Source organism: Acanthopagrus latus, chromosome 10 (assembly GCF_904848185.1).
Source record: "Acanthopagrus latus isolate v.2019 chromosome 10, fAcaLat1.1, whole genome shotgun sequence".
NCBI lineage: Eukaryota > Metazoa > Chordata > Actinopteri > Spariformes > Sparidae > Acanthopagrus > Acanthopagrus latus.
Window position 1 is genome coordinate 20052549 of NC_051048.1, and position 13186 is coordinate 20065734.

The 13186-nt window shown below is 41.5% G+C and overlaps 1 long non-coding RNA gene across 4 annotated transcripts in view; it reads right to left on the reverse strand.

Moving 5' to 3' along the window:
- Positions 1-13186, reverse strand: part of LOC119027527 — a 180643-nt gene that overhangs the window by 165972 nt on the left and 1485 nt on the right. For all 4 annotated transcript variants that reach the window (XR_005077403.1, XR_005077406.1, XR_005077405.1 and 1 more), the window contains exon 2: positions 2936-3005. This is a non-coding gene — a long non-coding RNA (uncharacterized LOC119027527). The remainder of the gene's footprint in view (positions 1-2935; positions 3006-13186) is intronic.

A 13186-nucleotide genomic window follows, 5' to 3' on the forward strand; every position in this document is an offset into this window, starting at 1 on the left:
CAGAGTACTGTGAGGGGGAGAAATGCAATCAGTCATCAATGGCCATAAATTTCATTGCAGAGTGAAGAGAGACTGCCGCATTTGTGCTGACACTGTAAAATAGTTTGACAGAGCGCTGGCTGGTTTTACAGTTATTTTTTAGCAATGAGCTTTTCCATTAGGGAAATATCTACTCGGCGTATATACCTCCACAGAGGCGCTGAATGTGTGTTTATGTCCATGTACATACGGCGATGTGGAGTCTGTATTCATCACAGCAGCAAAACAGAGGAGGCAATCGGATGGTGGGTGAGGTCATTTCCAGTTAGAGGAGTGCCACTGAAACCATTTATTTAATAAGTCATAACTCATTGTGTTGTCAGGACATATTACTTACTAGGAACTTAGGAGTGATGGATTGCACTTTAAAGGCAAATAAACGCTATCAGAAATCCTCTTTTTATATGAGCATGTGTACTGAATCACATCACCTGCCACCTTTAGACACCAATGGAGCTTTGATGCTTTTGCGACACCCTCTGTCAGTCACACGGCGTTATGACAAATGAGTAATGCGCTGCTAAAAGGCCTGGGTCAGGGATAATAGACATCATGGTAATCTAAGTGCAACCCACTGTGATGTCACCAGTGGCCATCACCAGTTTGGTTTTGTGAACCCCGCGGACTTGGAGCTGGTCCGAAAAACTCATTTGGAAATTATTTACTGAGGTAATAAATCGACTGAGAACTAAGGTCATTTTCTCATAGGCCTACATACAATACTTCATAACCAGTAGAGTCACCCACTGGCCATTAGAAAGAATCATTCAGTTTGTGTGAACAGTGCAAAGACATGATCCAGGAAAGCTCGGCAGGCTAAATATCTGGTTGAGTCGCAGACGGGTCAGGGAGCCAAGAATGAGCTACAGCTGATGAGAACAGTCCCCCTCTCCTCTGCCATCATCCACAGGAGCTGTCTGAACCCAGTCTTATCATGCATCTATTCATATTGAGCGAGCACAATAATGGCTTTTAGTTTCTATCCGAATACAAACACACAAGCTATTCAGAATTTGTAACGTGTCAACCACACTGAACCGCAATACAAGACGACAGGTTCATGTTTTCTTTGTTGCATTCCCCAAATTTATCCTCTCACACAATTTCTTCTCATTTCATTTTTTTTTTTTTTTTTTTACGGTAAAAAAAAAATGACAACAGCCTCATTCCGATGTCATATCTGGCATGTGTGATGTTATAACGTGTAACACCATGTTACTCATCAGTCATGTAATGTGCAAATAACAGAAATACTCCTGATGAAAAGGCAGATAGTCATATCGTTCAAACAGCACAGTGATCTGACGACTACAAAAGTTGTGAAGCGTGGCTACGGCACAAGTGAAATCTGTGTGTTAAACATGCATTTTTATTGTCAGCATTCTATGTAAGAACACTAAATATCATGCATTTGAAACTAAATCAATGTCTTTTTCTGCAGCACAGGACAATGACAATGACAGCGAAGCAGCTTTTGCTACATATCCTGCACACCACCACCCACCCTAACACCACCACACGCAAACACACACTTTAATCATTTAGATTTCCATTATCACAGCTTCCTCTTCTCATTACTCAACCTAGTTCCCCTCACTACTGAGCCATGAACCAAATTAATTCATCACCTTGTCTTCACCATAAGATTGCTATCTTAGCTGGATTTGAGTTCTCATTTCAAACTCAAACATTTGACGTTTTCTATATTTTCTCACAAAACCTTGCTAGATTAATTAGAGTAGCTTAGCTGAAACAGAGACAAGACGGGGCACAATATAACTGCTCGAGTGAATATGGCAAAGAAGAATAAGACTACAGACTGTCTCAGTATCACTGAGGCAATTTCAGTGAGACAGGAGAGTGTGACTGGGGGGGTTCCCGTCTACGGCGGGTTGTCAGTCACAGAAACCTGTGCCTGGCGGCTTTGAACACTGTGTGCGACCATGCTCAGCTTGTTCTTTTACTCTCATCTTCACTCCACCCCCACCCGCCACCCATTTCCCTCCTGCTTCAGTGCATTTCACATCTAAGGGAAAACAAACAAGCAATGTCATTCCTCTATTATTTGCCAGGAAGCCCACTACTCAAGTCCTGACACTTGCATAATGAGAAGTAGATGTACACACAGCCCCTTTCTCAGATGAGAGCTCTATTAAATGATCTGCAGCAACAGCCCAAGGAGTTTGATGAGTTTGTTGGATAAGGAAAAATACACAGAAGTAAAATGTATAGACATTTGCTCCAGTACAATGGCAAATATGTCCTCTGCTGCCGCAATTTACGTATTTCCAGGATACTTTTCAGATGATGTGTGTTGACAACCCATTTAAAAATGTGGGAGACTCTCAACAGTATATCAGTTGTGCATCTACTTGGTTAGCATGCTAGCTGCCCTCCTCTCTAACTTAAGAATAGCAGGAAACAACTTTTCACAAGCAAATTTAAATTCCCCCCACAGGAAGAAACAAAAAAAACAGTCATGTCCTGACATGGAAATTGGATCATCCCTTTTTTTTTCCTAGGTGGAAAATTCCGCTGCTTTGGCACATAAATATAGTAACAGTCTCAGGCGGCTCAACATAGATGCTCTCTGGATAGCCCCCTCCCACCCTCCAAAAAAAAGGAAGAAAATTAATTGGGAAACTCTGGGCTGGAGTGTGATTGTGACTTTGATCAATGACTGGGGAAACTCATTACCAGCGTGGGCCAGTGCGTGAGGCGGACCCTAATTGCGTGCCAGTCTGTAATTCAGTGCTGTAATTGACAGCTGGATGAAGCAGGTGTGCCCAGTGACACAGTGGCGCAATGAGACAGACAAAGGAGAAAGGGACAGAGAGGTCACAAGATGGGATGAGGAAACAGGAGTGATAATGGATTAAAAAAGGCAAATTCTTACCCTTTGTCAGCACGGACATTAACGGCTCTGGAGACGGAAAGAGGAAGATCCTACCCGGACCCTACCCTATCTGCACAAAGAAAGGAAACAAAGGGAGGAGTGGGAGGATGCAGTGGTTTGCCCAGGTTGTGTCATCACAGTTGAATATGTGAAGCACACACCTGAGTATTACTGAAACCAGTTACTCTTTGGCTATTAATGAGCTGGTCAAGAGTCTGATCCTTTGTTGTTACACAGACACAGGCTGAGTTTAATTTCTATCATGCACCAATCCAATGTACCAATCGGTTTCGGCCTTGAATATGAAATGAAATAGACGGGGCAATCGGCCATTACACAACCTAACTACAGTGCAGTTTCTATGTTGACATGCTTGTAAACTCCAGCATTTCTGCTTTCTGTGAGATTCATTCAGTAATGGATGAACACTAACTCAGTTTGAGTGCCACAGCCTCACCTGAACAGTAAAAATGTCCAATACCTGCTAGTTACTTTTTTTTTTCATTTTAGTTTTTGAAAGGATTTGCTGCCTTTATTTGTCAATTATGAAAGTAAATGAAGAGTTTGGGCGTTCTGGATGGTCGACTGGACAAAAGAAGCAATTTTAAGACAAAAAAAGTCACAGTTTGTATGCATTAAGATATCTTAATGCTGTCCACTTCCACCATGGTGGAGAGGAGGTGGCATGGCTCGAGTGCCACCTGGCCTGATCAGTCATCCTCCTGGATCCACATTCTTCATCCATGTTTTATACACTCTCCTTGTATCAGATACTGCGTTATCAGAATTTGTATTCACTGAGATTTTGTTGCTCTGTTCTGAACACAAGACATCTTTTGTATGTCTGTCAATCCTGGGAAAGGAATCTCTCCTCTGTGGCTCTGTCTGAGGTTTCTTCCTCTTCTTTCTTTTTTGTGTTTCCTTACTCAAATCGAGGTCCACTGAGGCAGTGTGATTTTGTAGACCTAATGTAATTCTAGGTCTTTGTGAATATCATCAGCAGATTAATCAATGAGGAGAATAATCCCTAGTTACAGCCCTAAAATGAACACCACTTTAGCTCTACCTGTGAGCTCATCAGGATTCAGTATCAGCTGGTATCCAAAATTAAGGTACCAAAATACAAATCAGGAGAGAAAAGGCAGGATTGATGGATCCCTAATTTTTGTTCAAAGTACTTAAGATCCAGAGAATAAGGGGACACAATGATATTCCATAATAATATAATTTTGTTTAACCCAACAGGTGACTGTGAAAACACTTGCAGCTCTCCTACTCAGTACATAACATCTCCATCAATCTGCAGGTCTCGTCTGCTGCCGTTTCCTAACTTCTCCAAAGGGGGTATGCATTTGGCATCCAGACTGACAATGACTGAACAGCTCCCACTTGTGGAGAAGCTTCAGCGGGTTCAATGTGGCTGAGTCAGATCGCAAGTTGCGAGCCAGTTTCGTGAGGTGCTTTGCATCGTATAAAAAAGTGCACTCCAAACATGGCCTGTCTGCTTGCTTGAAGTGATACACCAATACAGGAAGGCTTTTGTTGGCTTTTTTCCGCCATCTTTTGGCAAGCTCTTAGAGTCCAGGGGCAAAGAATGTTGAATTCAATCAAGCACGCCGTAATTCCTAGCAGTGTATGAGTGGGGCTGACTCACAGGCTTCTAATGGCTGCTCATAATCAAGCACCATGATTAAGCACTTGGGGAAGTGGGCACACAGTGAAAATCCTTTGGAGATGTCCTTTCCCTTAGAGCTAAGTACACTCATTACCTTGCGACAGCGGGTACGTGGGTGCTTCATTAGCTTTTATGCCGGGTTGCCTGTATTTGCTCATAGTTCTTCTGATTTCCATAGAGTGAAAAGGCACCCGAAGAGCCCTTGACTGTAACAGTTTGAAATCTGTATGCCGGTGCTTGTGGCGCCAGGAAAGTCTCCAACTGTAGTAATTGCAAGTTTCACGGTCTCACTCCAAGCAAGAAATGGGGGAACTATTTTTTTGACTGAAATTATCCATTTGAGCCCTTACAACTTTACATAATACACTTTAAAATTACAAAGAATGGCACAATATGTCATACACTTTAGAATAATTGAGCATTGCATGACAACTTCTGTAAAGAACAAATGGCCACCCTGCAGCTCAGACGCTACAGACTGTGAGCATATAAAACCTGGTGTAATCCCACTTCAAAATCACCCCTACAGAAACTTTGCAATAATTATTCTTCTATAATATGGCAACAAAAACCTAGCTGATCCATAATCACATGTTTAGTTTGTTACAACATAAAAAGGCATAATTCCCATTGAAAAGAAATTGGCACTTTGGTAGGTCATGGTCAGCACAAAGTAAATTGAACCTCTCAGAATGCTTTGATTGTGGACTAATTATAATGTCAACCCTGCCGGTAGAGACTTGACTGTGGCTAGAGGCCAGACGGAGGATGACATTCTCCACATGGTGAGCTACATTAGATATCCAGACAGATGCTTCAGCCGCACAGACTCATTAGCCAGGGCCATCCAGGTTCTGAACCATGAGCTACAACTTTGACCGCGGCCATCTGTATTCTAAAAACATTGCGTATCTGTTTAAAGAGCACTGTTAAAGTCAAATTTACTGTTAGGTTTGGGTAGCATTCACAATTTAATCAATAGCAGCACCAGAACCTGGAATTCGGTTCCAATATACAGCTGTACATTTTTTTTGTACTTCACTCTCTCACAAAAGTGTAATTTCAGCTGTAAAAAATAAGTCACAAAATAGCACGACAGCAGGAGGAAGCATTTATACTCTGTATTTAAATCTAAAATTAAGAAAGTGACTTTTATATCATACAAAAAATGTTAATAACAGCTGAAAGGGACGGCAGAGGGCAGCTGTCCACCTCTGCAGCGTCCAGTCTGGTTTATCTACAGAAGGAAATGTAACACCAGCTTTGCTCATTGTGTTGCTGTTGTCACTACAGCAGTGCTAGTATAGTGTAATATTCACCCTTGAACAGTATACACTTCACATACTATTTATTATTCACACTCACATGCAGCATGTTGGTGAGTAATTTGCCAGCAGCCAGTGGATGTGAACGATATCAAGCCAGTAAATAAAGGCCACTTATCTCCAACAACAACTCATTAATTACTTAAAGATGTGACGACTGAAGCGAGAATGTGTACTCAGTAGCACCAACGTAATTCTGTCTGTACCCTTACAGTACCCAGTTTGGTCTATAATTAACTGACATTTTCTTTCAAAGAACTACCAAACATATTACACAGAAATAATATATACCTATATTGTGGCTGAAGTCATTTTCAAAAGGCTTGAATTTATCTGATATAGATGTTGTTCAAGAGCTACATACAGCTCATCAGTAAGCACAGGTTGCAAGAGTTCTGAAAGGACACTTCTGCAGTTTTCAACGTTAACGACAGTAGCTGTGATGGGTGTGCAAATTCAGACCTTGCAAATCTGTGCATATGCATGCATTCACACAAGCACGCACACCATTGCCTTGAGGCATGGTGGAAGATGGATTGCCGCTAAGTGTTTTGTGAATCATATTACAGTCCATAGATTATAACCATTATAGGTAAACCTCCTGGCAAAAAGATTAGTCTAATTAGTTCTCTCTTCAACTATGCCCGTCTTTGGTTGGACACATTCATGATACATTGCCTCTTTAAAATTTAGAGAAGCACATAGAATGCCACTTTAATCGAGTGTTTTACATCTTCCAATCTGTTTACCCTTGTCATCATAATGAGACTTGAAATGCTTAAATGGCTCTCCAAACGATTTATTGATGACGGTTTTGCTTAATATTTTGTTTGAGTGAGCCGGGGCCACAAAAACACACGAAATGCACAAGAAACAGGAGCGTCGCTGTGACTCTCCCACATCAGAGACATCTTCCATCAACTTTGAGCCGTTTTTCCTCCTCAAAATATGGATTTGATGATACCCATCTCTCACTCCTAAAAATAAGCAGACAGATGCCTGACAAATGTCCTGATATCTATCAAAGTACTATCTCCTTGTCTTGTTTTTTCCCCTATCCATGCAGCTGCTGACAATACATCACTGCCTTTGATCCCAGCTGTCTAAATGTCTGCTGAATGTCACACAAGTTTTCAAACAGGATGTCTGTGTGTGTTGTGGAGACAAAAAAGCCACGCGTATGTGGGGGAATGGGATGTGTGTAGGCATCTGAATGTGTGAAATGCACACAGATATGTGCAGAGAGCACTACTGTAATTTGTGTGTATGTGCAAACGGGTGCGTGTGTGTGTGTGTGTGTGTGTGTGTGTGTGTGTGTGTGTGTGTGTGTGTGTGTGTGTGTGTGTGTGTGTGTGTGTGTGTGTGTGTGTGTGTGTGTGTGTGTGTGTACACGTCTGGGCACAAGCCTTATCCAGAGAGGGATAAATCCAATCCATTACCTGGCTGGGCTCAGGGCAGCTCAATCGATGGCACTCTCAGTGGCTGCTGATGAACTTCCCTCTCTGACAAGGTGTATCATTCAGACCTGTCGCAGAGCAAGACTCTGTCTGGCATTTCAAAGCACCAGGCAAACTTAAGACCAACATTTTCACTTAAAGGAAACTGAGCAGACACACCACTGGAATCTCCACAGAATCTCCACAACACATTTGCTTATAAATGACTTGAACGGCTGCAAGCAGAGTTATGCACGTCCATCATGTCACATTCCAAGAGCTCTCAGTAATACTGAATGCATGTATTTATCAATTCATCCATGGGTCGAACATAAACTGTAATTATATTCAATCATACCGAATAAGAAAACAGTGAATAACGTGCTTCTGGCGTGTCGAATCTGTGCTCATCTACAAGCATGTTTTCTTATCGTCTGGCTGCCACTTCCCTTCAACCAGAAAAAAAAAAAAAAAACTAGAGGGATGGAGAGATGGAGGAGCAGTCAGTGTGAAGGAGGAGGAGGAGAAGATCAAATGGCAGGGCGGTTATGAGATGTGTGTCTGATGCCTTTTCAGACTGCGCTGTTTTGGCCGCCGCACCAGTCAATCACGATTACAATGGCGAGGAGAGATGGGAGCAGTGGTGCAGAAAGAGCAGGAGTGATAATTACAATGCAAGGGACAAGATAATGGGAACACGCTGCACTCTCCCAATCATTTCATGTATCAGCAGCCGCCTGACCCCCCCCTCGCCCCCCCTCCCCTACTGACAACCAGCAATCACAGGTCATATTTGTGAAATCCAAAATGAATTAATTTGATGACAGCAGTGGGGGTTGTGATCCGTCTCTGTGTACGTACGTGTTCATGTGCAGAGTTTTGTCAAATGTCAAAGAATATTGACTCGTACTTTTCCAGATGAAATAAGCATATGAGCATGACATTATGATCGCGGGATGAACCAGAGACGAGCCCTGAGTACTGCACTGTGAACCGCACTCCAATCCAGGATCTCAAAAGGATTCAATTTTGGCCTTTAACCTCTTTAAAATTGTCAGAAACAACACATCGCCTTTTAGGAATGTGCGTTATTAGTCGACTAATCAATCAACTGTTGCCTCCAGCACCACAGATACTGGTTTGTTATTATTCTAATATTGTACAGATTAAAATAATATTGACATAAATCTTCAAATGTAGCTTATAAAAAGAAACAGCATCTGTTACTATTGTTAACATAGTTACTGTTGCGTCTAAGGTGTATTTACATATTTGCTATGTGATTACATTCATCCGTGTAAAATGCCATTGTAATAATCAGGCATGTTTCCTATTAGAGCTACATGATGCTGTTACGTTAAATATTGTTTTGAATAAAAGTCAACTTTTATTCAGTGAGCTGTCACGTTCTGAAGGATTATGTGCAACTTTCACAATGCACTGTGTGGCATTTAAAAAAATATTATTTGGTTATTGAAGAATGTGATTTATTTCAAATGGCTTAAATACACAATATGTTTTGTTTTTCCGAACATTTTAAACATTTTCGACCAAGTCTTAACTTCCATGCAGATGTCAGGAGAATTTTTCTTTAAGAAAAAACATACACTACATCACCCTCAGAGTGCAATGTATATATCACTTCAAAAATGGACTCTAGGAGAACTGGCACCAACTTTGTGGATGCTAATGAGAATCCAATAAAAGATGACAGACTCCTTGCTGCTGTTTAACTTCCTGATCAACATTGTAATTCACAATAAAAATCTAGTAAAATGCATTTACATTTTGTGGGTCTCTCCTTTAAGCCATATAAAAAAACAAACAAACATCTAGTTACACAGCTGAGTACGAAAACTAAAACCTTAAAAACAACAATCACTCACATAAAAAACATCTCTTGCAACAGGTATTTTCACCTAAAGTGTCCCGAACCCGTGTTTACTGCGACCATCACCACACTGATTAATAATTCTGTCTCATGCAGCCCTATTACACGTCACGCATTACTGCTCAAACATGGCTGCTATTATGTGCAACCCTTCACGATGCTGGGAGCAGTACATGTTATCCCACTGCTCCTCTTAAGTATAGTCAGCTGAAGACATTAATCATAGGATCATCTAAATTAAATTTACCATAAAGCGTAAAGAGGCTTAATGAAAATTAAGTTGTTTATGATGTGCATGATTACAAGGGTATCTTCTCTTTACTGGAGGTACTTGAGATGAGCAATGGGATTTGAGCCATTTGGAGAGGTACAACTCTGATCACACGCCCAAAATCGTTCAAGCAGAGTGTATAGGCACAATCAATCACGGCACTGTTAGTGGGGAAGTTGAGTTGAATGCAACTCATCTCGTGTTTGTATGCGCCGGCTCTAAATATACAGGAAGTGCTTTTGTGCTGTTGCTGTGTATTACCAAACCTTTGAAATACTAAGTCTGTTACTTAAACATTATAATACATTTTGAAATAATTAAATCATATTACACTGTATATTCTTTATAATAGTAGCTGCACTAGAAGTGCAGTGTTAGCAACAATATTCCCATCATAACACATACCACAGGAGAATCAACCTTGATGATTCACCGCATGCAAAGACAACAGCTTACTCTGAAGTCTTTGAGAGCATTAATTGTGTCTGCTTGCACAATGTCAATCAACTGATCCTTGCAACCAAAGCTGTTCACACAAATACACGAGGAGTGGATGATGGAGATTACAAATTATATGCATCCATGGGCTGTTTAAACAAGAGTCAAAGATAAGGTTGCTTTTCCTCCTTGGTATCAAACAAACGGCAGTTGCCATTTCATGCTTAGTAAAACCGAGCACACTTAAATGACTGAGGGCTAGATTGTCTTGTTGACCTCATGTCCAAGGCTGCAAAAGATATTCACCGCACTGCTTCAAGTTCTGCAAATGTATACCATGTTAACCATTCTGAAGGAGATAGCAGAATGTGTGAACGGTGTCTGTGTGTGGGTGAGCAGCTCAAACAAACAACAGACGAAGACAACAAAACAACTGCACAACTGAATAAAATGAATCGATCAAGGCAAAGTCGTCCACATGCTCTTTGTGCACACGTGCAATTCTGCACACAGTTCGAACAAACAAAAGGAGGAAGGCTGAAGAAAAAGAGACCACACAGTGAAAGCTGCCTGAGGGAGAAGGCTGAGCTAATCCGTAGTTATCAACACTTTTAAGCCTGCAGACTTCAGAGCCATTTGCAAGCGCTCCCCTCCATTTCTGTTCCCCTTTTCACTGGCACACGACGCTGCCTGTGTTTCCACCTGAATCCGTGACGGACCGCCTGCAAGTGGCAGCGCAGTAATGGTTTCCAGGGAGACAGCAAAAAGCAACTCTCCTAGATGTACAGGGATGCAATGCGTTACGCCCCATTTGTGCTCCCAGGCACAAGCCACCGAATCCTCCATCCAGCGAGCTTCTACTTGAACCCATGTTTACCACATCAGCTCGGGCAGCATGAAGCGAGGAGGCTCGGCCATTTCACTTTTACGCTGTTAAAGAACAGCAAAATGAGGTGAATATTATAAGTTCAACGTGCAGAATATTGCGTGCATTTAAATTAAAGGAATGTTTCGGTCCTTCCACGGCACTCTTTTGTATTATCCAACATTCTTTTCATCAGCTTTAAAATAAATGGCTTATGTCACCAATGTTTTTTATTTTTTTATTTCCAGCATCAAAGTCCTTAAAAAAGGTAAGTAAGGCTAAGAAAGGCTGAGCTGAAACATCAAACATGTTACTGTCATCCATTAACTGGTGTGAACAAGCCAACTGTGAACTCAGTTTGCAAGAAAAAAATGTATCGGATCAGTTTGTGTTTTCCTGATTTCCAAGTAGAAGAAAGAGAATTCACTTCAAACAACAGTACTGTTAAGGGAAGGAGTACAACTTACAGAAGACAACTATAACGAGTACATGACACACGCAGAACGTTGCCATTCAGAGGACGTGACAGTCGATGACATTTCTGTATGAATATTGACTGTTTAATGGAAACAACTTTGGGGGCTTAGCGATCAAAAAAAAAAAAAAAAAAAAAGGGTGTGAACAGTTTCCTAAATTAGTTTTCAAACACGGGCAACTGGGGGTCAAGGCGCTAACACACAATCAGGAAGTGGAGAGCAGGAAGATTATGGAAGGCACAAAGAAAAGGTAATGTTCTCTCAGCTATAGAAAGGATTAAAATGTTCAAACTGCAATTAAAAACATCCAAAAGTCACGGGGAGGAAAATTTTACAGCAAGCGCTTATTAATGAAAGACACATTTCAAGTTCAGTGTGGTCCCTGTACGTTTTTCTTCTATCATTCTAATCCTTGTTACAGCTCTCGGCGCATTATGCAGTCTAAGCTCCGTTCTTGCATGATATTGATTTGCTGTAGGTGAGGAAAGCCGACAGCAGTTTGTTGCGGGTGTCGCGGAACAAACCTCGTGCCCGAGAAGACAACGAAAACAAACACGGATGAAGAGAGCAGAGTCGTGACGTCATCAGATACCATCAGGGGATGAACTCTACATACAGTGGAGGGAGAGATATCAGGAAACACAACACAAAAGAATGAGAAAGAGAAGAACAGAGGACAGAAAAGACAAATAATAACTATAATTTTCATATGATGCTGCAAAGCATGTGGCCGTTCCACCTCTGCCTTTCAGTAACACGTGAGATTAGCATTATGCAGCTAATCTCCGGTACTGCCAGGAAAACAAAAGCATGCTGCCATGGTTGTCTTTTATTTCCCTGAAGACAACTCTTCCCCTCACACTCTCGTGCTGTTTCTCTGCACCATGCAGTCATTATAGTGATTTTGTTTTACGCAGGCAAGTGGAAGAGGCTCATAAATGGAAGTGGTGGAAACCGGCAAGAGGGCTTTGCCAAACAGCCTCGGGCTGTCGAGACACAAGAACACAATACATTAATGCCCCCTAGTGATGGGTTATGATAACGCCACAGGACACATCCCATTGTGTCAAATGTTAAAACTTAAAACTTTCTATTTGCCTATTTTTAAATATAATATATTTGGGGAGATCTGTGCAAATGCAGCAGTCTTACCAACTGACTGCTTCAAAACACACAACACACAAATTCGGTGATATCTAGCTCTAAAATATTTTACAACCAAAAGTATCTTGATATAAAAAAAAAGACATCCTTCAGACATCCAGCAAGTTAACAGTGTGGCGTTAACAACAGCCAAACTTGTGAAAGAGATGCTGTGGAAAAAGTAGCTATTGCCACCTATGCACCTGCAGCTGCTTCTCTCTGTCCTCTATTAAGCCACCCTCTCAAGTCTGGAAATTTGGCAAATCCCCGGAACAGACTACACCCTACTGCTATACTTCTTCAGCCTGCTCATATTTAGGATTCCAGCGACCTCACAGGGTCCTATTTTTTAAATCTTCCAAAGCAATCAGATTTCACACTTTCTTCTGCCCCAAGTAAGAGGGCCTCTACCCATAATCCTGTTCCTACTGCTTGTCAGAATGACAACAAGAACAGAAACCCGTGGGCTGTGTGCATGCGCCTGTGCATGTGTGTGTGTGTGTGTGTGTGTGTGTGTGTGTTTACACATGTACACAACAGGGCACAGGGTGGTCTGCAAAAGAAGAGATACAGACATGACAGGGAAGTCTGAAAAAAAGGAAGCAACTGTGTGGGGAGAGGAAAAGAATACATGTGAGGGGAAATAGAGGGATAGCTGAATTACAGCAAACACACACTTCAGTTTAAATTAAACCAGAAAGAAACACTAAACTAGTTAAAGGGCACATTTC